At 37.9% G+C, this 22,929-nt stretch overlaps 1 protein-coding gene across 2 annotated transcripts in view; it reads right to left on the reverse strand.

Moving 5' to 3' along the window:
- Positions 1–22,929, reverse strand: part of rps6ka5 (ribosomal protein S6 kinase, polypeptide 5) — an 89,832-nt gene that overhangs the window by 64,731 nt on the left and 2,172 nt on the right. The window contains exon 1 of one of the 2 annotated variants that reach the window (XM_039741347.1): positions 21,421–21,444. The exons of the other annotated variant lie outside the window; for it this stretch is intronic. The gene's annotated coding sequence lies outside the window, so the exon portion shown is untranslated. Of the gene's footprint in view, positions 1–21,420; positions 21,445–22,929 lie in introns of those variants that run through there. 2 annotated transcript variants of the gene reach the window in all.

Genomic DNA, 22,929 nt, shown 5'->3' on the forward strand with positions numbered 1-22,929 from the left:
TTTTTTATGACAATTTAAATAACAATGAGTGGTTCAAACCCAACGCATTGCACTAACTCACATAACAATACTAACTGAAAGGAGGAGATCATGGGGTACAAGCGGCCTGAATGAGCTTTCTCCGCTGGGTGGCTGTAATCTCACTTGGAAACAGGGAGAAGCACAGACATCCGGGAGAGGCTCGTAGTGGAGCCATTGACCCTCCGCATCAAAAGGAACCTACTATGGCAGTTTGGGCATTTGATACGGATGCCTTCCAGACGCCTCCCTGTGGAGGTTTTACAGGCATGTCCAGCATGGAGGAGACCCAGGGCTTGCTGAGAGGATTATAGCCTGGGAGCACCTTGGGATCCAAAAGTGTAAGTTGGCGAGTGTGGTCGGGGAAAGGGACATGTGGACTTCATTGCTAAGATCGCTGCCCCTGTGACCTTGTCTCAGATAAGCAGTAGAAAATGAATCAATGAATTTCATCACATTTGTGATAATAAAGTAAGGTAGTATAACTGTCCAGTGCTCAACTGAATAAAACGTGGCACTGTTGCTCCATGAATTACAATAGAAAGTGAATTGTTGCATGGTGACTTAATTGAAAGAGTACTGGATTTGGCTGGCTGTGGCAACCATTACATGGATGGGGTCTACATGAATACAGCAGAATGGTATATTTTCTTTTGAGCTGTATCATGAAAAACACTCCTCAGTATAGCAATGACTGTGATTTGAGGATTTGTTTTCCCCCCCATTAATGACAGCCCCGTTTCCTTTTTATGCAGTTTTCTCAAGCTCAAAATTCAAATCTGCCTATACAAGATTATAACTGTGGGTAGATGGACTTTCACTTTCACCGCACCAAAGAGTCCTATGTCCGGTCAGTATTCAATTAATGGATGGAGAGGTGGTCCACCCCTACAAGTACTTGGGGGTCCACATTAATGATAAGTTGGAATGATCTTGCAACACAGAGGAACTATACAAGAAAGGACGGAGCAGGTTCTTTTTCCTGAGAAGACTGCTCTCCTTTAATGTGGTAAGTGACATTCTTCACATCTTTTGTAACTCTGTAATATCCAGTGTGATTTTCTACACTGTTGTGTGCTGAGCTAGTAATGTCAATTCAAGAGAGGCCCACCAAATCAACAGGCTAATTAAAAGGGCAATCTCAATTACAGGATGTACTCCCTAGAGGTTGTAGCACTGGATAGAATGAAAACAAAACTGACTGCCATTATAAACAATGCTGTACATCCTGCCTCTAACATACTAACAACTGAGGACTTTCAGCAAATGAGTCATTCAGCAGACAAGTGCCTCACTGTGACAGCCCCAGCATTTTTTGCCTCCCATTCATGATAAACAAATCAATGTGGATAAACAGCATGGACATTTTACTATTTATTTACTTTCCTTTTCAAGTAAATAGTAAAATAAAAAAAAAATGTAGATGGACAAAGGTAAGTCACTCTGCTATTTGCTGTTATTACATGTCCGGTACTGAACATAGAGCAGAGAAAGGCAAGGAAAGAGTTGACCGAGGAGATCAGAAATAAAATTCTAGACAACCATGTTAAAGGCAAAGGCCAGAAAGACCATCTCCAAGCAGATTGAAGTTCCTGTGACAACAGTTGCCAACATTACCAAAATGGTTAAGGTCCATGAGACTGTAGCCAACCTCCCTGGATGTGGCCACAACTATCGACCCCAGAATGGGCTGAAGGATAGTGAGAATGGCAGACAAAAAGCTAAAGACAACTTCCAAAGAGATACAAACTGAACTCCAAGGTCAAGGTTCATCAGTGTCTGATTGCACCATCTGTCACTTTTTGAGTGACAGTGGGCTCAACGGAAGAATGGAAGACTCCACTGTTGAAAGAATAACATAAAAAAAGCCAGACTGGGATTGGCAAAAATGCACATTGACGAGCCACAATGTTTCTAGAAGAATATCGTTTGGACAGATGAGACAAAACTGGGGCTTTCTGGTGAATCACATCAGAGTTTGGAGTTCACATACAAAAACAATGAAGCACTCAAAGGAAAGAACACCATACCTGCTGTGAAACATGGAGAAGGCTCGCTAATGTTTTGGTGCTGCTTTACTACAACTGGAAAAGGATACTTTAAACCTTTTCAGGGAACAATCAAATCTTAAGACTAGCTATACATTCTGGATGGAAACTTCCTGCTCAGTGTCAGAAAGCTCTATCAACAGTCGCAGGTCACGGATCCTCGAACAGGATAATAACCCAAAACACACAGCTGAAAGTATCCAAGAATAGAACACTGGACTGTTCTGAAGTGGCCTTCTATGAGCCCTGATTTGAATTCTATCAAACATTTATGGAAAGAACTGAAACATGCAGTCTGGTGAAGACCCCTTGAAACCAGACCCAGCTGGAGCAGTTCAATCAGTACAAGTGGGCCAAACAACCTATGGAGAGGTGCAGATGTCTCAAGGAGAGCTCTAGGAATCACTTGTTTGCAGAGATTGCCTCTAAAGGTTGTGCAATAAAATACTAGGTGAAGGGTCCCATCATTTTTTTCCATGCCGTTTTAATCTGCTTTATTACTTGAAATGTTCTATTGAATCAAAAAGTCTGCTTTTTGTTAACTATGGAATAAACAATGATGGGTGCCAATTACTTTAGTCAGCTTCAAGTTATTTCATAGACAACTGGTTCCTGTTTTATTTTCCATGGTGGGGTATCAACAAATTTGTTTACGTCTGTAACACTGATATAAAATTGCTAGCCTTCCAATTCCCACCAGGCCCTCTTGTATTTATGAATACTGTAAAGATGTGCTGTCAATTACTGCAACCAAACTCCAGAGTGCACATTTCTTCATTTCTGTTGGCTATTTTTAATTTTACTACTGTAAACTTTGTAGGCAGACTGCCTGTGGAGGTGGCAGTAATTAGAGCTAACAGCGCTTATTAAGTAGACTCTTTCTATAAAATTACGGTGGCTAGCAACCAGAGAAAGCCATTGCTATTCTTCATTTCTTTTGGATGCCTAACTTAGTATTCAGCACTGAAGTCAAGATTCAGGAATGTCTGTTATCTGTTATGATTCAAAAAAATGCAGTCTTGTGAAAATGTATGCACACCCCATGAAGGTTTTTTTTTTTTCTTTTTTGTGGACATAAAAAGATTTGATATTCATTTAAACAGTATCTTTAGATAAAAATGATGTAAATTAAGAAAAACAAAAAAATAATAAAAATGTGACTTTGCAGTAATTTATTACACAGGAAATAAACACATACTTTTTCGACAGTTGGAAATGGCATAAGTACACCCTTGGCTCTAATAGTTGGAATTGCCCCCTTTGGCAGAAACAACCTGAAGCAGGCGTTTCCTTTAACCGTCTTCCAGTTTCTGACTTTTTTTTCTTCAGCCATTCGTTGGTGGATTTATTGATATATTTCAGGTCACTGTTATGTTGCAGGATCCTCTTTTGGTTAAGATTCAATCTTTTGACAGGCAGTCTCACATTATCCTTAAGCACCCTCTGGTACAATAAAGAATTCATACTGGACTGGCTGTGCTACCCGTCTAAGAAATCGGAGTAGTCAACGTAGACTTCACTGTGAAAGTTTGTAGTACACTATACAATTCCTATGGTGTTTTTAAAAAAAGCAGTGCCAATGTCTTGGATACTCCATCTATGGAATAACAAATTCAATGCATTTTACTGTTGACAAAGTTTGTGATGCATCATCTTTTGAAATGACAGTGACATAGCAAAGGGGCGAACACAGACACTTAAACCTTTTGTGAAGGTGGAATCTATGATGGCAAGCTTTCTAAATCATGATGTAGCAAAGCAAACCCAAAACGTAACATTTCCACTGCCATTCTTTACAGCTGGTATCACGTTCTTCCAGTCAAATGCCATCTTTGGTTTTAGTCTAACATGTCTTCTGGTTCTGTAGCTATAGTAAGTAACTATTTCTACCTCACCTGTCCAGAGCACATTGTTCCAGAAGTGCTGAACTTTACCTACGTGTTTAAGTTATTTCTAAACAGCAAAGGTTACCACTGGCACAATTGTCATGTAGATCTAATATGTGCATTTTTAATGGTAGAATGACACAAGTTGACAACAACAGTGGCAAGAGCTACTTGCAGGTTATGTGATGAAATGTCTGGGGTTCTTCGAGAGTTCTTTCAGCATCTTGTGTTCTGCTCTCAGGCTGGACTTGCTGGGGCAGCCAGGCCTGGCCCTGTTGGCAGACATTTGAAATGAATGATCACCCAAGACAGGTTGGAATGGTTGATTTCCAATTGTTTGGAAATCTTTTTAAATTTCTTCTCGGACTCATGGATATCTTTAACATTTTTTTCTGATGGACCTTAAGAGAGCTGTTTTGATCTCGGCATGGTGATAAAACACACTTCGACAATAAACAGCAAACTTAACTAAATGTCTGAGGTTTAAATAAAAAGGTTCAGACAGGATCTTCTCTTATGATATCCTAATCTGGTGCACCCGATTTTAATCGGAGGTAGTGGTAAATGTAGGAGAGCACCTATTTTAATCATATGTGAAATTTGCATTTATGTTTATTTATATTAAACATTGGACTACAAAATGTAAATGTGGTATGATGTTTGTCATGTTAACTTATCTACAGTTTAAATGAAGATCAAATCTGGATATTTCCACATATGGTAAAAATAAAAAACATTTCAAAAGATGTTCTTAACTTTTCAACATCCATTAATTAATCCCGAAGGTACCTAACCAAATACAAGTAAACATTATATATTGTCTTAATGTGAAACTAGGCCACCACAATTCACTATAAATGTATTATTTGGGACTAACTAAAACAACAGAGGAAAAACTGATGAGAACAGGCCATTTGGTCCAATAAAAAAGACTGTCAACTAGGGGTGGGCGATACTGGAAAAAAAAATATCTCGATATTTTCTGGGACTTTGACGATAACGATAATTCCAAGATAATGTAATGTATTATTTCAAATTATATTGAATTATATTTTTGTCCTCTATTAACTTTACTTATCAGGTCTTTTTGTATTTTTAAACGTCATAATAAATAAGATCAATTTAACCTAAACTGCATTTTATAGAGGAACCCCAAATTACGTACCAATCGTAATATGAAGCCTATGCCCAAAAACAAGGTAGCCTCTTCCAGTTATTAATCCGTAGTGCACTGACAACGTTAGCCCCGCTGTCTGTTGTCATACAAACCATGAGGTCTTCTCGCAGTGACCGTGATGCCAGCGCATCTTTCAGACCTCAATGACGTCGCCAGTGTGATCTTGTGGGAAGTAGGATGTTTGCAAACAAAAGCTTTGCAGTTGCCAGTTTTCGGCAATGAAATGCACCGTCATGGAAAGGTATGGCTCGGATGTTCGGCTTGACCATAAATCCGTTGTTGTGGCAAAATGTGAAACTTTTTGCAGTTTATGTGTCAGAGTTTGGCGACACGAATCATACAACTTAGGCAGAGCTGTTTGACTGAAATATTTGCAGCCAGGCAGTGTGTTCCTTGGGTCTAAAGTACTGTATTCAATAGCTGTTTAAAACCATCTCTCTCTCAACCACTTGAATTGGCACCATATCTTTTGCGATGTAATTGGTGACAGTGTTTGTTATGTCATGCCATCTGTTGCTTTTCTTGTCGTAAGGCACTTTTTTGCAGAATGAGTCCGCTAAAGTTTGCCGAGTGTGTTTTTGTGCTTGTACCTTGGTTACGTTAGACTTGTGCTGGACAGTTGGCTCCTTAAGCTTTTCGTATTCTTCGTATTCTGTGCGGTGGTTAGTTTGCAAATGCGGAAACATGTTAGTTGTCGAGCTGTCTTTAACGGCAACCGATTTACCACATAGTTTGCAGATTGCCGTCTTTTGAGCAACATCAGTTTTTTTAAAACCAAACCACTGCCATGCGAGTAAGAATGAACAATGTCTGGCAATTAACTCTGACGGTGTAGATGGCGTGGCTGTTCTATCATCTGGTGCTGTTTGTTCACTCGTTTTGAGGCAGGGAGCGACGCTAACTTGCGGCTTGCTGGATGTTCATGCCTACACAACTCGCTTTGCGCACGCGCAGTGGTCTATACAACAACAACAACATTTATTTATATAGCACATTTTCATACAAAAAATGTAGCTCAAAGTGCTTAACAAAATGAAGAATAGAAAAATAGAAGACACAATAAAAAATAAAAATAAGTCCACATTAATTAACAGAATAAGTAAGGTCCGATGGCCAGGGTGGACAGAAAAAACAAAAAAAACTCCAGACGGCTGGAGAAAAAAAAAAAATCTGTTGCATTTGTGAATGAACTCTTTCTTTTTTTGCAAAGCGAGTTACATACTCGATAATTTAATTCCGCACATCGTTAAAATAGCAATTAAGATATACATATATATATGTATATCGCACACGCCTACTGTCAACATAACATTTGAAGGCCCTCAAAGTAACACTGTCTATTACACAAATGTCTTCCAGGTGGCTAAATGCATTAGCATAGATTCTACAAATGTCTGAAATTTAACAGGAGAGATTCTTCCATTCAAGATTTCACCATTTAACATTTTAATCAGAGTAGTGGAAAACACTGTTTAAGGTGCTGCTACAAAGTGATGAGATGGGTAGAAATCTGAAGACCAAATAACCACCGTATATGGCTGACACTGCTGCCAATATCTTTTAACCACTTATATTGTAACTTGTGCAAAGAGATGATGTGTTCCTAGAGGAACCACCAAGATAAAAATACTGATGTGTGTGTGACGTGTGTACTTGTCTGCTTGCTCAGATCTATGTGTAGAAGGATTCATGTGATCAGAACAAGTGTTAGTCCTACTGCTCAGGAGATCACTGTTGTGTTCTGTGGGCACTTTACCTAAACAATTTAGTTTTATGCAATAAAAAGGAGTTTATGCAGTACAGTTAAACTTTATTAAACTCTCTCTATGAAGTTCTTGAGGGACTTGAATAAACTTCTTACCTCAACAGGAAAAGTGACCTTTGCAGTCAATTGATCCAGACTTCAACCAATTAATAAATACCATAATCAAGAAATTTGTATTTTTCAGTACTATTACCTTTAGCCAGTGTTTTCAATACCGGCAACATCTTAGCCACTTCTTCTCATGAAACATCACCAAGTTGAGCTGTCTTGTATACAAGCCACAGCAGACAACATACCAAACAAAACGGTCAGCCTAGCATTTTTATTTAAGACCTTCGGCATTGGGGGTAGCTAACTATATCATCATAATCTTAATGAACATAATCACATCATCACATACAGAAATCCTGCTAGCAACATGATATGTAGACCTCCTTTACGCAAGCCTTTCCTTTATTTTGTCAGTTAGCTGTACATGAATGCGGTGGCTTTGTGAAATCATGGGTAAACCACAAAATGTTGGTTCACTACTCACCAATGATGGCTTAACCCTAAGGGGTCATTACCAGTGATTCAGCTGGGCAACAAGGAAATAGCCATTGTCATATTCTTGGGATTTTTCATATTAGTGCCAGCTAACTAAATACAAAGAAATATACATGGATCAATCTTAGCTCAGTTCTTCCATTAAAGATTCCAGTTATAGGAGCCAATGCCTATATTGGCAACACTGGACATGCGCGCGCGCACACACACACACACACACACACAAATGAAATGAATCCTAGATGCAATTCTAGGCCACAGAAGGGAACATTCTCAAACACACACTCATTCATGTCAGGTTGATACAAGGTTACATTAACAGATAACAATCGGTCTTTAGGATATGTGACAAGGGGCGGCACGGTGGCCCTCGCAGTTAGGAGACCTGGGTTCGCTTCCCCGGTCCTCCCTGCGTGGAGTTTGCATGTTCTCCCCGTGTCTGCGTGGGTTTCCTCTGGGTGCTCCAGTTTTCTCCCACAGTCCAAAGACATGCAGGTTAGGTGGATTGGAGATTCTAAATTGGCCCTAGTGTGTGCTTGGTGTGTTTGTATGTGTCCTGCGGTGGGTTGGCACCAAGCCCGGGATTGGTTCCTGCCTTGTGCCCTGTGTTGGCTGGGATTGGCTCCAGCAGACCCCCGTGACCCTGTGTTCGGATTCAGCGGGTTGGAAAATGGATGGATGGATGGATGGATATGTGATAAGAACAACATAGACCTGAATAAAACAAACACAGAAACAGGATTCGGAGGGCGTTTGGGATGGAAATCAAAACCTAGGTCTCTGGAACAGTAAAAGAAGAAAAACAAAAACACCCTCTGAAAAAGGCATACATTTGTCTGTGACTGAAGAAAAAAAAAAACAATGTTATTAAATTTTGTTCTGAATTAGGGAGATGAAGAACACTCAGACATTTCATAATAGAATGACTAACTTAAACAATGAAAGAACATAAAAGAAACCAAATGCAGTTAATTGTACTCATTCAGTGAAATCCAAAACTGCTTAATGTTCGCTGCTTTAATATTACACAGCTGTAGCCAGGAAATAAAAAAAGCTATACTTCAGCAAAACCGCTTTCACAAGAGCCCATCCAAACAAGACTCGAAGGTCCATCAATCTGAGACCTGGGAAATCAAATAACCATTTTTTATAAGAAATGAACATGACAAGACTCTTTCGAACCAAGTGTAGATGCAGAAGCCCTAATCATGGCCTCTCTAAACATGAGGCCTGCTACTATAAACCTGAGCACGGAGACGGGTTGCTTAAGAGTGCAGATTTACCAGTGTGTGTATTAAAAGGGAGGGTTATGGAACGCAGTAGGACAAAAACTGAGTAAACACTACTGAAAGGAAAAAGCAGAGAACAAATGTGAGACACTTGCACGTTAACTGTTCCCTTGGAGTTGCGCAATGTTACAATATACTCAACAAGAGAGCAAATAATTTAAAACAGTACAGTCAACTTTATAGGTATACATACCCTTTCAGATTTCTACAACAGAATGAAAACAAAAACACATGGCATATCTTCTCCTTCGATATATTCAAAGACAAAACTCCCCAAGTACTAATGAAAAAAGTTTAATAATCATGAACATACAAAAATGTATGTCATTCCACCTTATAGGACTATAAAATAAGTGACCTGTGTTCAAGTGCAGTGCTTCTTGAACAACATTTTTTTTATATAAGTAATGTAAGTTACTTTAAAACTAAATATTTTATATACTGTATAAAATGTGATGTGTTACAAACAGTGCATTAATTTTGCACAGCTTTTTCTTCTTTGTAAACATTGTTAACTGCACACTTCACTGACCAGCATTTGTAATTAAATCCAAAGCCCAAATAAAAACCTTCACGAAACTCTGCCATATTTGATCATTTTCTTGTGTTTTATAAATATGCTTAGCCCTTCATGTGCTGTAAAATAAATAACACTCTTCCCCTTTTCCCATCCCCACTCCAAGCCCCTAAAGATTCACAGTATGAACACCGGCCACTGTGCTACCCGATCACACAGTTTCAAATTGTCTATAGAAAATAACTGGTTTAAATCTACAGTAATCTAACACTTTATTAATATGTTTCTGTTACTTGATTGCACGCAGTACACCATCTTCCGCTTAGGTGAGTAGTTTGAGTCCACCACGTCTGCTTCCTGCCTTACACTGAGTGCTGCTGTGATAACCATAGGCTCTCTATGACCCTAAACTAGGCCAGTTAAATTTACCCCTCAGCACATGCAGGATTACTTATGTCCTTATAACTTTTGTTCAATTTTTTTCACTTGACTGCATGCTACGGCCGTGTTTAACCTCTTCCTGAGCTGTCACCGGAATGACAGAGGATGCACATGAACAACGTTACAGTGACAGCAGCATGCAACATCTTTGGATTAAAATGACACTACTTCTGCCAAATAACACCAAGTTGTTTTTTTTTTCTTTTGGAGTGGCAAAAATGTGCTGCTTCCCTGGTAACACATAGCTGCTGGTATTATTACTTCAATAAAGTATTGAGTTATGTTACTTGTTCCTTTAAAAAGTAATTGGACTACATAACATGTTACTTTTAACGCGTTACCCACAACATTTCTCTTAAATACTAAATCATTTGATGGACATAACATCTCAAAGTATAAAAGTCATTTTTGCGATTAATTATTTAAAAAAAATTGTAACTAAGGAGATTTTTAAATATTCCTTAACTCCCATTCGAATCTGTCATTAGACATGGATGACACATTACACTATCACGATCTTGCCCAAATCAGATGGTAGTTCCAAAATGGATATCCAACCAAGGAGGAGACCTAAGGGCCTGCAAGATGTCATGTCAAAGACTAACCAAGGTCTGTCTCTTGTAGTTGTATCCCAAGAAGTTAATTATTCTGGTCTATAAAGGCAGATGGCAAACATAAAACTAATTCTTAAAAAAAAAAATCGGCACTAGAATCCAGTTTGGATTTTGCAAAAAAACACTTTGGAGATTCTGAAGCCATGGGAGAAAAGATCTTTGTAAATTGATGAAACAGAGATTTAAATAAAAAAAAAAATACACATAAAACTAAAGTGGCTAAAGAAGAAAACATCAACCACCACAAATAGCCCAATTTAAGCCCAGATTCAACCCAATCGAAAGCATGTATAATGGTTCTGGATTGTTCTTAACCAAAGAAAAAATGAGTGTGTATGTCCAAAGGTCTGTTTATCCATCCAGTTGCTAGAGTTAGGAAGAAAAATTAATAAATAGGGATAAAATGTATAAGTTAAAAAAAAATCAAAAATTATAAAAATAATACCAAATAAGGGCCACAAATAAGGAAATTGGTTTTATTGGCCTATTCTGTTTTGTATGACATTATAGGTCGGCGACAGCAGCATGGTGGTGACTTTCTTGCACTCGCTCAGCCCACATAACGTTTATATCTATAATACTAATGACTGATGACATCACTTAGTGTACAATGAATGTGTGAAAATAACAATAAGTCAACAAGAACGTCAAGAAACCAAAGCCCCGACACAACTAGGCTACAGCCACTAAATCAGACCAATGTGGTAATGACAACTGACATATTTTACCAGTAAAACACTAACTATAAAAGTGTTTGGTTCAACAAGTTACACGGATTGGAGGAGGAGAAAATGGGCTGCTCTACCTAAAGAGAAAATGGAGATCAGGTACGTTTTACTATACCAAACAAAATGGACAACTCATGTACAGTGACGCCTCGCTATATTGCACTTTGACTTTCGCGTATCCACTCCATTGCAGATTTTATATGTAAGCATATCTAAATATATATCACGGATTTTTCGCTGGTTCGTGGATTTCTGCGGGCAATAGGTCTTTTAATTTATGGTACATGCTTCCTCAGTTGGTTTGCCCAGTTGATTTCATACAAGGGACGCTATTGGCAGATGGCTGAGAAGCTACCCAATCAGAGCACGTATTATGTATTAAATAAAACTCCCCTGCTTCCCCTGTGGTGCTTTGCATACTTAAAATCCTGAACAGCACGTTGATTTTTAATTGTTTGCTTTTCTCTCTCTGTCTCTCCCTGACATTCTCTGCTCCAGACGGAGGGGGTGTGAGCAGAGGGGCTGTTCGCACACTGGCCTAGAGGATACGGACGCTCCTCTAAAAAATGCTGAAAGGCTACCTTCACATTGCTCCCTTCCTTTCAGCTTCTTTGTCGGGCGGTGCTTCACATACTTAAAAGCCCAAAAAGCACCTATTGATTTTTCATTGTTTGCTTTTCTCTCTCTCTGTCTCTCTCTCTCTCTGACATTCTCTGCTCCTGACGTGCACTCCTTTGAAGAGGAAGATATGTTTGCATTCTTTTAATTGTGAGACAGAACTGTCATCTCTGTCTTGTCATGGAGCACAGTTTAAACTTTTGAAAAAGAGACAAATGTTTGTTTGCAGTGTTTTAATGTCACTGTATCTACAACCTCCTGTGTTTCTGTGCAAATCTGTGACCCAAGCGTGACAATATAAAAATAACAATATAAACTTATGGCTTTTACTTCGCGGATTTTCACCTTTCGCAGGGGGTTCTGGAACGCAACCCCCGCGACTGAGGAGGGATTACTGGTAATATGATATTTGTAACGTCTAATATGTTTTATTTTCTCTTATTTTGTCTAATATATTGGGTAATACGAGTGTAATGGTGACTAAAGGGTGTTATTTCATGTCTAGAGGGCTCTAATAATGTTAAAAAAACGTATTCGGAAGGTCGTAAACAGGTTTTCTATGCTCTAACTGCGAAAATATTTGATTTATAAATAAAGAATCCTACTTCGTGGAAATTCATTTATTGCGGTAGAGTCTGGAAATGATTAACTGCGATAAACAAGGTCCGACTGTACTATATCAAATAAAAAATAAAAACAAATGTGATAATATTAATATTCCCTGAGTCAACCTTCAATCTTTTTGCTAGCCAGCAGCCGATTATAGTAACCACTTTGCATTGAACACATTTTAATATCTAAGAAATACGATGCATCCATACTTTTGGAAATAATGTGGTTTTCAGCATCAAAATGAAATACTTTGTATGATTATTTTTGCATTTGAAAAGCAAGGACTCTAAAGAGGATGTGTAATGGCCATGAAATTCGAGGCAGCTGCAGATGCCAGCACTCATGCACTAGCTACCACAAGGCAACACTGCATTAATGAGAGATTACTAAGTATAAAGCAAACTTTTATAGGAATACAAAACTATTTGAAAAACAAAAAACTGTGTGCCACCGACAGCCTCATCTTCAGAGAGGGTGGTCACCCTCCATCCACCTATTCAAGTGGTATTTGTTTTATTTAGCTCACTTGAAGGTAATACATTTTGTGTTTTCTTTAGTAATGTAACAATAAATAAAGAAAATTTTGAATGTTGCCCTAAATGTTTTTTGAATAAATGCTGTGCTTTTAATAATTGTAAATAATGCAGTTGTCTTCTTCCTAATACTGCATTGTTAAATAGTCAATATTGGGTTATTCTGTCAAAATAAATATGACTATTTTTTTTGTTTGTGTAACTTTCACCTGTAGATATTGTGATATATAAAGGCAAACATGTTTTAAATTAAGGATGAGGGGCTAGAAAAACTACATTATATGAAATAATATACTCTTGCATTCACTGCTCATACATTAATATTCGACAATAAATTATAAAACATTAAAAAAAAAGCCACAGAAAAAAAATCCACTAAAAATTTGGATAATCTAACCATCTGTTCCTTCACTGAGTAATTATCCACAACTTGAGGATGGTGGGCTAAAATATATTAAATAATGTACACTTTAAAGACACCACTCATAAATTATTATTCTCAACGATAAATAGTAAGCATTAATAAACACCATACAGAGCAATGCACTACAAATTTGAATGATCACACCGTCTGTCTCCTCAGTGAGTAATTATCCACAAACTGTTGACTGGTAACAGATTTGAAAATATGCCATTCTAGCTTCAGCCACAATGAGTAAGACCAAGCAGATTTCAGGAGGAGGCTGTTGATAAATATTTGGCCGCTGGCTGTTATCACTTTGAACACAAGCAGAAGCTTCCGATTGCATCCCTGAAAACCTCACTAGACATTGTGAAAAGCCACTTGTACACTCTGAAGCTCATTCTGAAAAGGCAACAGCTTCCCGTATCACACTGTTCACCCTGGCTTTGCTAATTCAAGTACACACAAACTGACCAAAGCCAGAAACTCTGCTCTGGGTTTGATCTGAAAATAATGTTGTAAACATCTAAAGATGTATACTAATGTACTAAGAATGTTTGAAATTGCTGAATTTTTCATAATATATAATTGTTTCCTGGACAATGTGCATTTCATAGAAGTTCAGAGGTGTGTTTTCCTAACATATCTAATTTTTCTTTGATCTTTCACACTTTTTTTTGGTTGTAAACCATACTTCAGGCTTGTCAACACTTCACCACAAACTCACGTTTCCTGTGCTCTCTTCCTTTTTGTTAACCAAGACCACATCAAAAACAGAAGAAACTAAACTTGCCCAAAACTCACTGGGGGTTGGAAAAGAAAAGAAAAAAAATGAAGACTTGTAAACTAAACGGCTGCTGTTACTTTACCCTCCAACTCTGACATAATCCAAGTAAGTGAAAATGTAATCCAGGACAGTGAGGCAGCAACTTCTTAAAGATGTTGACCACACAGGGACTCATCTCTCTTCCAGCTAACTTCTCAACTAATGGAGATTTAATTTCCTGTTTTAAGACTATTGTTAAGTTGAAGGAAAAAAATAGGAGAAGAAGAAGAGGCATTAGACTACAACCCCATCTTCAGATGGCTGTGCTTTCTTCAGGTTTTAATTGTAGCCACATGGTTTACACTAAGATTTTAAGTAGGTATCTTTTATTTAACGTAGCCTCCAATTTTTTGCTTCCTCACACCTCACTACTGAGCTGCACTGAACTCAAAACCCTCTTCAAATTTTAATTCGGATATACGTTGTAAGATTGCACCTGCTTTCGTGAATGCTCATGCAATCCGCTAAATTCACGTTGTGACTGGTACAATGTACAGTAAGTGACAGTCGTCAAATTATTAAGGGAGTCTTAGAAAAGGTCCACTGATGTGCCTTAACCAGTACTAGAGGTGTTCCAGTAGGCCTTTAATTTATTTATTTTTGTTGGATAAGGTACTGTTTTGGTAATTTTTTATTTACTCAAAATATTTAAACATGTATTTACTTTAAATGTAAACACTACAAATTACTTCCCTATCAATAGTAGCCTATAAAATATGCAGGAATAAAAGTTACTTTCTCCCATTTAAACAAACACTTGACTGCAAGTAGTTGCCTATAAATAACAAATAAAAAGCTTCAGGTTGCAACTGCTTATAAAAATTAATCATAAATGTGATTCTCCAGACGTAGCATTTGAGGCCAACAACAAAGAATCAGAGTGCATCAACTGAGCACAAGCAGCTGGGTCATTGTGTTTTAAGCATACCCGCAAATATTTGAGAATTTAATGACTAACTTTTTGAAGCAATACCAGTAAACAGCATCTTTAAAGTTTTCTGTCTCTCATTTACCATTTGGTTTGAAACTGCAGATGTTACATTTGACTTTGAAATCTTATTCATCTCAACTGTCACTTATTTTTATTATTCTTAAATAAGGTCACTAATGGAAGAGCATCGGTTTTGTTCCAAAAAGCTATATCTGTGACTAAGGGTAGAAGGTATCTAATCATCTAATGGAATGGGATTTAGAAACTTTAAGCACATCATGTTTGGTCCCAAATTGCCCATCCAGGTCCCTTTGGTGATGCCTATGTGTTGTTTAGTATTCTTGTGTTCATTACATGTGTATTCTTTATACCCCGAGCCTATTTTCAAATTAATTCATTTTAGCTTGCAATGCTTGATTACATTTTACCAAAGCTGGCTACCAATTCATTGTTACTGCTAGCGATGCTGATTTTAAGTAAACAATGGACAGGACTCTATGGCGAGTCAATTAACTGTTTAGCAGCATAGGCCTAACCATTACATTAGTAGGTTTGGAAAACAGCCAAGTAATCTTCAGAAAACCTCAGCTTCACTCAGAACATTACCTCCACAGCCTGGTAATACTCACTTGCCTTTTACATTATCCAATATATTCACCCATACACAAACACTTTGCACATCTACTAGTCTTAAGACTTATTCATATTTTGATTCACTAAACCTTCCTCCAAATAACAACCTCCAGGATAGTGTTTCACCTGTTTCACAACCTTTCACCATTGTCATGTTGCAGTCACCCTGTTTTTCATTTACTTAACTGTTAGGAGATCTGACCCCATGTGTTTTAAGACCATGGTCATGCCATAGGTACAAGACAATTCCTTGTAGTTACTCATTGTTAGTCACCCGCCAACACCACTGTTGTTGAACTGTAAACTCTTCGATTGCCAGCTGTCAGTCAGCCATGGCCCTACAGTGAGGAAAGAGCCTTCTAATACAAATTAACAGTGCTGATTCCATCTCTGCTTTTCAAAAACGACCCATCTCCTCAGACTTCCGTCTTTAAACCCAGTAGTCTGACATCTCTTATTGTGAACTGTTTGCTTTTAAGCTATTTATACAATTTCTTTTATACTAAACCCTTCATCTCTGGATTTCAACCTTTGTTGGGTTTTGTCCTTGTAATTTGACCACACTTTAAAAATAACATAAGTAGTCAGTCTAATTGTTCTGTTTTACACTCTGGAATTCCATAGGTCTGCTCTTAAAGCTCCATCTTTTAAGTAAAGACTAAACCATCTTTTGCATCGCCATTTGTAAAATGCCTGCCCTTGCATATGGTCTTGGACACATACTTTGCCATGCCTCACGGTGCCACAGTTCCACTGGGGAAGGCCATGCTTTCAGTGCTTACAGTGAAGGCAGATATTCTGTGCTGTAATGTCTAATTTATTCTCATTGGTGTGATTCATTTTGATCAACTGGAAGAATCCTCATGCACCTTCCATAGCTCAATGGGAAACTAGAACTTAAAATTATCAAAAATTGGTTTTTAAAAAAAAAAATCAATCTTTCTTTGTATGAAACCAAGTTTCATCAGAATCTTGCATGCATTTATTAATGCAATTCTAAAATAATTCTGCTGGACTCCCAATATTTCTTTTGTTTTAATTAATATAAGCAAGGACAATAAAATGAACTTTTTGTCAATAACTAGCTCTCTGCATTGGATAAGGGTGGGGATTTAAGTGTTTGTTTCAGATTAATAAATACTTAACTCTTGGTATTATTTAACCTAATGACTATTTTTCAATGTTAATGTGTCTTATAATTCTTTTATTGTAATACACATATTTGGAATAAATAAAATATATTATTAAAAAAAGTATATGTATATGTACTCTATATAAAATTCTAAGCCTAAAAGTGCAACAGAAGTGAACAATGACGTTTTTAATGTCCCGTTTTTTTGTCACGCTTTAAATCGGGCTTATTTTAAAGCCTACATATATATCTTTGGTATCATTCTTTTCAGTATTTACCAGACTTTAATGTGACGTTGTTAGATTTTCAGATTCTTGTTCCATTTTTAAGTTATAAACTATATCAAGAACTCGCGGCTCGCGACACAGGACTTTGTGCCAAAAGATTTAACCACACCCAGGTCCAGAAGTAAAACACAAGCAGTAGGACAACTGCTGTACAGGCTTTTAAATGTTTGAAGCGCCACATGAGATACAGATCACGTGGCACGGCAGCAGCAGCAATCCAGCAGCTGATCAAGCAAAGAGGAGGTAAACAAAAAACTGTATTTGTTTACTATTGTATCATCGTTTAAGAGGGGGTTTCAGAGGAGCGACCGCATCTCCTTTGGGTGCGTTCAGCCCGCCCCCCTTCACAACGTGAGCAGCAGAGACGTGAAGTGGATGGCGAGCAAAGGGGAACCCCCTAGTATGTACATATATATATATATATTTTTTTTTTGTTTACGGCATTTTATTTATTCCAAATATGTGCATTACAACAAAAGGATAGATAGATAGATAGATAGATAGATAGATAGATAGATAGATAGATAGATAGATAGATAGATAGATAGATAGATAGATAGATAGATAGATAGATAGATAGATAGATAGATAGATAGATAGATGCAAAGTTTGTAGCTAGAGAGCCACAAAAGGGGAAAATGAGCCACGTATATTAAAATAGTTTTTATTCCTAAGCTTTCAACAACTTGCCAGGGGTCATCATCTGAGAAAAATGAATAGACATACGTGAATCAAAGGCAATGTGGCTGGTGAAGGGTGGAGATGGAGGGGGGGTTGTAAGGTGGTTGGGGGTGGATTAATAAGGTGGAGTTCAGAAAGGCGATGGTCATTAAGTCTTTTTTATTATTTAGATGTTCTTCTTTTTAAGCCTGCATAACTTAAAGTCCAAGTGTCTATTAATGGCATTTTCATCAGTGAGCCACGATTCAGCCAGCTCTCTGGCACTCTTAGTATTGGCCCTGAATTTTACTTTCACGGTATCCCAGTTAAACGTGTGTCCGGTGGAATGTGTATGTGTGTAAATCATAGACTCTGGGTCTTTCCTTCTGATGGCATTGTGATGTTCCTGTATACGTGTTGTAAGCGTTTTAGATGTTTGTCCCACATATGCCAATGGGCACGTATTGCATGGAATGCTGAAAACTGCATTTCTTGTCTTTGTAGTTAACTTTTTGATTTTAGCACTAAAAAGGACAGTCCATAAAGTGTTTCGCAGATCTGGACAGGACACGTGCTGTACTTTCTGACACGCCACAATGATAAGGCAGGGTGTGGTACGTGCAGGAGGGCAATTCAAAACGCTGCAGGAGACACTGTTATCCTGACCACTGCACAAGTGATTTTTTTATATACTGCATTACACTAACTGCTCATCTTCTCCCTGAAAGTCTATTATGATTCCTCCACTGACATGGGGTCATTTTACTTCATGCTGATATCAGCAGCCATAATTACTGCTAATAAGTTTCATATTTCTTTATGGTTACATGCATCATGATTGTTAAAGACGGTGTTATCTATTTTTATTTCGAGGCGTACATACACAAAACCATAAGTGCACGAGTGACATTACACTTTGTGAAGTTATAAATCCACCTCAATAGTACTTTCCTGTAACAGATCTCAGATCATTTATTGTGATTTCTTTCTTCACTCAGTCTGCTTAGATTTATGTTGTGGCACGTTGGACTGTCAATACCAAGGACAGCCATGTTCTGAAAGTGAATAAAACAAATACTGTAAGTTAAATACTCTTGACTCTCTGCCAAAAATTCAGACGAGTGCATAGTTTCCTAATATTACCTTTCATTTTTTTTTTAATAATTTACAATGAATTTGATTTAATCTTGTCAGCTGTAAATTAGTATGATGGTACTAATACATAGCCACATACTGCAGCTGATGTAACAGTGTATGTTCAATAATGTTTCAGATAGAGAATTGCATACGTTGGCCATGGTAGTAGGGCCACAAGTACTACTAGCAGTGATACTGTACCAGGAATCGATTTCAGTATTTACTAGGAAATGAGACTCTGTCCTCTGAACTGTTCATGCATGCAGCAGTAATTTTACTATTTTTAAAGTCTACATTAGCACAACCAGTAAAAAAACAAGACTTTTCTGGAATTAAATACTGAAATTGCATCTTTATAAAATGTGTTTTAGAAATTGTTTTGTTTCATTATAAATAATGTTTTCATTTTAATCTATTTTAATTTCTGATTTTTTGTTACATCTACAATGTACTTGGCACCTCTTTTCTTGCATCCACACCTGCCCGGATTGCCTCCAACTCACCAAAGCCCTGCACTGGATTAACAGGAATGAAAACAAACAGATGACTGGATTAACTCCACTGGCTCCAGTCAAACTCACTTAAAAGTTTCTACTGTTCAAACTGCATTTTCACTTGTCTGGATGCCAGTGATTTTTCACATGCCTCTAGGTGTTAGTTAATGCTGAATTTTTATTTTTTAATTAGGCTACATTTTTATTTTTAATCAACTTGTTAGATTACACTTTAATCGTGTTTGCTCTGCAAAGCATTCTGTGATGTTTCTACAAGTATATAACTGGTAATGCTTCTGATTTAACACTTTTATGATTACACAAGAAGTACTCTTTATTTACTTGTTACTTGCAAGTCCTTTTGAATGGCCGTGGCAAAGAAACAGAAAACTGTTCATTCTATTAAAACTGAAGTTTGAAAGTATTAAATCAAAATTCATTCTTGCCCACATGGTGGAGAATTCTGTATAATTCTGTGTGCAAATGTAAAAGGACCAAAACCCCATTCACAAATGCAGGAGTTTATGTGGAATTTCCTATGCTCTGCATGTGTGTGAACAAAATTCATGGAAAGAGGACAAGGTAATTTCCCATGGCAAGAACAGTATAATGTCTAAGAGCTTTCAGGCATATATCACACAAAACCTCACAGGATATTAATGTACATACATATTTAAGCAGGTGAACCACTCATAAGAGACACATTCAACAAGCATAACAGTTTTGCTGAGCTTACTTATCTATAAATCTGTTCTCTGGAAAGGGTCAGTAAATGGGCTGTGGAATTATAGCGATAAACCTCATCCAAGTAAGAAGGGCCTACATACTGCAAAACACACCAGTGAGCTGACCACTTCATAGCTGCTGTTTTCCACCACAGAATGAAGTGCTAGGCTTTGTAGAAACCCCTTTGGCAGTAGTTACAGCCTTCAGTTTTTTAGGTAAGTTTCTAAAAGCTTTATACCACTTTATACTGCTTTATTGGCAGTATACCCTAGATAAAGGTGGATATTCTTTCTGGCAGATCCTCTTAAGCTCCATTAGACTGGATGGAAAGTACATTTAAACTGCTATCTTCAGGTCTCTCCACAGATTGCCACTCAAGGAAAGTCAAAGAATCATCTAGAAGCCACTTGATCATTGTCTTGGCTAATTGCTTTGAGTCATTGTCATGCTGGAAGGAGAACCATGACCTCAGTCTGAGACCGCATACACTCTGGAACAGATTTTACGCAATGGCCCCTCTGTATTTGGCTGCATTTATCCTTCCCTCAATTCTAACCGATCTCCCTGGCCCTGCTACTGAGACGCACACCCACAGCACAACGCTGCCAACACCATGCTTCACTGTAGGGATGGTATCGAGCAACTGATGAGCAGTGCCTGGTCTTTCATCAAATAATACAATATTTTTCTTAATGTTGTTTGGCAAACTCTACTCAGGCTGTCATATGTGCCTGACTGATGGAGTCCTGCTAAGATGGCCATCCTTATGATAGGTTCTCCCATCTCAGCAGTAGTCTTCTAAAGCTCTCTGTTAGAGTGACCATTAAGTTCTTGGTCATCTCCCTGATCGAGGCCTTTCTTGCCCTGTTACTTAGTTTGGACTGACTGCCAACTCTTAATTGAGGCCACTGTGTTACTAAAAACACAAAGTTTTGAAAAAGTTTTATCCCGTTGCCCTGATGTATACCTCACAACAACTTGCTCACAGATATCTACAGAGGGTTCCTTGGACTTCACAGCTTGGTTTATGTCCTGACTTACAGGGTGGATTAGGGACTTTATATATACACCGGTACAAGGGTGCATTTCTAAGCTATGCCCTATTAATTCAATTTGCTGCAGGTGGACTCCAATCAAGCTCTAGGCCTATCTTAAGAATAATCATAGCAAACAGGATATACCCGACCACATTTTGGAGTGCCACAGCAAAGGTCTGAATGTTCAGATGACCGAGATTTCAGTTTTGACTTTTAATAAATCTGTACACCTTTCTGAAAACATTTTCGTCATTATGCCTTATTGAGTGTAGAATGATAGTCAAAAATTGTACATTTATTCCTTTATTATTACATCTACAACACAATAAAGTAGCCAAAAAGTGAAGGGGTCTGAATATTACCTGAACACACTGTATACCCAGTCATTTTTATATCCCACCTAGACAGTTATGGGTTGTGGAGTGCCCAAGGCTGTTACAACAGCACATGCAGCAGCTTCTGTTTTGAACTCTGGTGGAGGGGGGGGACACAAGAGCCACAAACACTACAAAGTGACAATACAACTCACTATGCTACTGTGCATTCAAGGCAAAAGAATTCTCCTATAAAATGACTTTATGAACTTGCCATTTTGTGGAATTGGTTTGTCCGTTACAGAAAAAATGAGGATGGTGAACTGCTTTTGTTATTTAAAAACAACTTACAGTCATGTGAAAAAGTAAGTACACCCCACTGAAACTGTTGACTTTTACAAAATATTTAAAAAGACAAACAGCAGATATCTCATGCAAAAGGTGCCTACAGATAAAGGTGGTCTTCTTGAGCAGATAACACTTAGAACTGACATGGTGTATTCATTCTTTCTGTTCTGTATTTATTCTGTTCTGTGTATTGTATTGTATTGACCCCCTTCTTTTGACACCCACTGCACGCCCAGCCTACCTGGAAAGGGGTCTCTCTTTGAACTGCCTTTCCCAAGGTTTCTTCCATTTTCCCTACAAGGTTTTTTGGGAGTTTTTCCTTGTCTTCTTAAAGAGTCAAGGCTGAGGGGCTGTCAAGAGACAGGGCCTGTTAAAACCCATTGTGGCACTTCCTGTGTGATTTTGGGCTATACAAAAATAAACTGTATTGTATTGTATTGTATTCTCATAATATAAATTAACAAAGATGCATAAATGTTTTATAGAAAAAGGTAAGTGCACCCCTACATTTATCTCTTCTACAAATCCATCAAATTAGAATCAGGTGTTCCAGATGAGGTGTCAATGATTAGACCCTCCTTTGGGAGTATGCAGGTGGACCCTGTCTGTCATATTTAAACCACAGATACTGAGGGTCTGTTGTTCTCTACGCTGCTGACATGTGTGGTGCCATCATACCAGGATCAAAAGAGCTCTCTAAAAACCTCTGATAAAAGGTTGTCAATGCCTATGAGCCTGGCAAGGGATTTAAAAAGATTGCCAAATTATTTGAAATCAGTCAATCAACTGTAAGGAAATTTATCTACAAGTGGTATAGATTTCAAATCACTTAATCTGTCCAGGACTGGCCAACCCAGGAAGTTCAACCCAACAGCTGACCTTTTGACACTAAAAGAAGTCTCCAACAACCCCAAACCTTCAGCACCAGATCTGCAGGTAATGTGTGCAAAAGTGCATGCACAAATTGACCTGAATATGCAAGTTGTGCCAGGAAAAAGTCTTTGCTCTCCAAGAAAAAAAAAACATTAGAGCTAAACGACAGCCTGCACTTGAACATCTAGGCAAAGACCTGCCCTTCTGCAACAATGTGCTCTAGACAGATGAATTAAACATGCAGTTGTTTGGCCACGACAGCAGTAGACATATTTGTCACAAACTGAAGACAGCATTTCACACCTATCAGCTGTGAAGCTTGGTGGTAGAAATGCT

The sequence above is a fragment of the Polypterus senegalus genome, chromosome 18 (genome assembly GCF_016835505.1).
Source record: "Polypterus senegalus isolate Bchr_013 chromosome 18, ASM1683550v1, whole genome shotgun sequence".
In the NCBI taxonomy this organism is placed as follows: Eukaryota; Metazoa; Chordata; class Cladistia; order Polypteriformes; family Polypteridae; genus Polypterus; species Polypterus senegalus.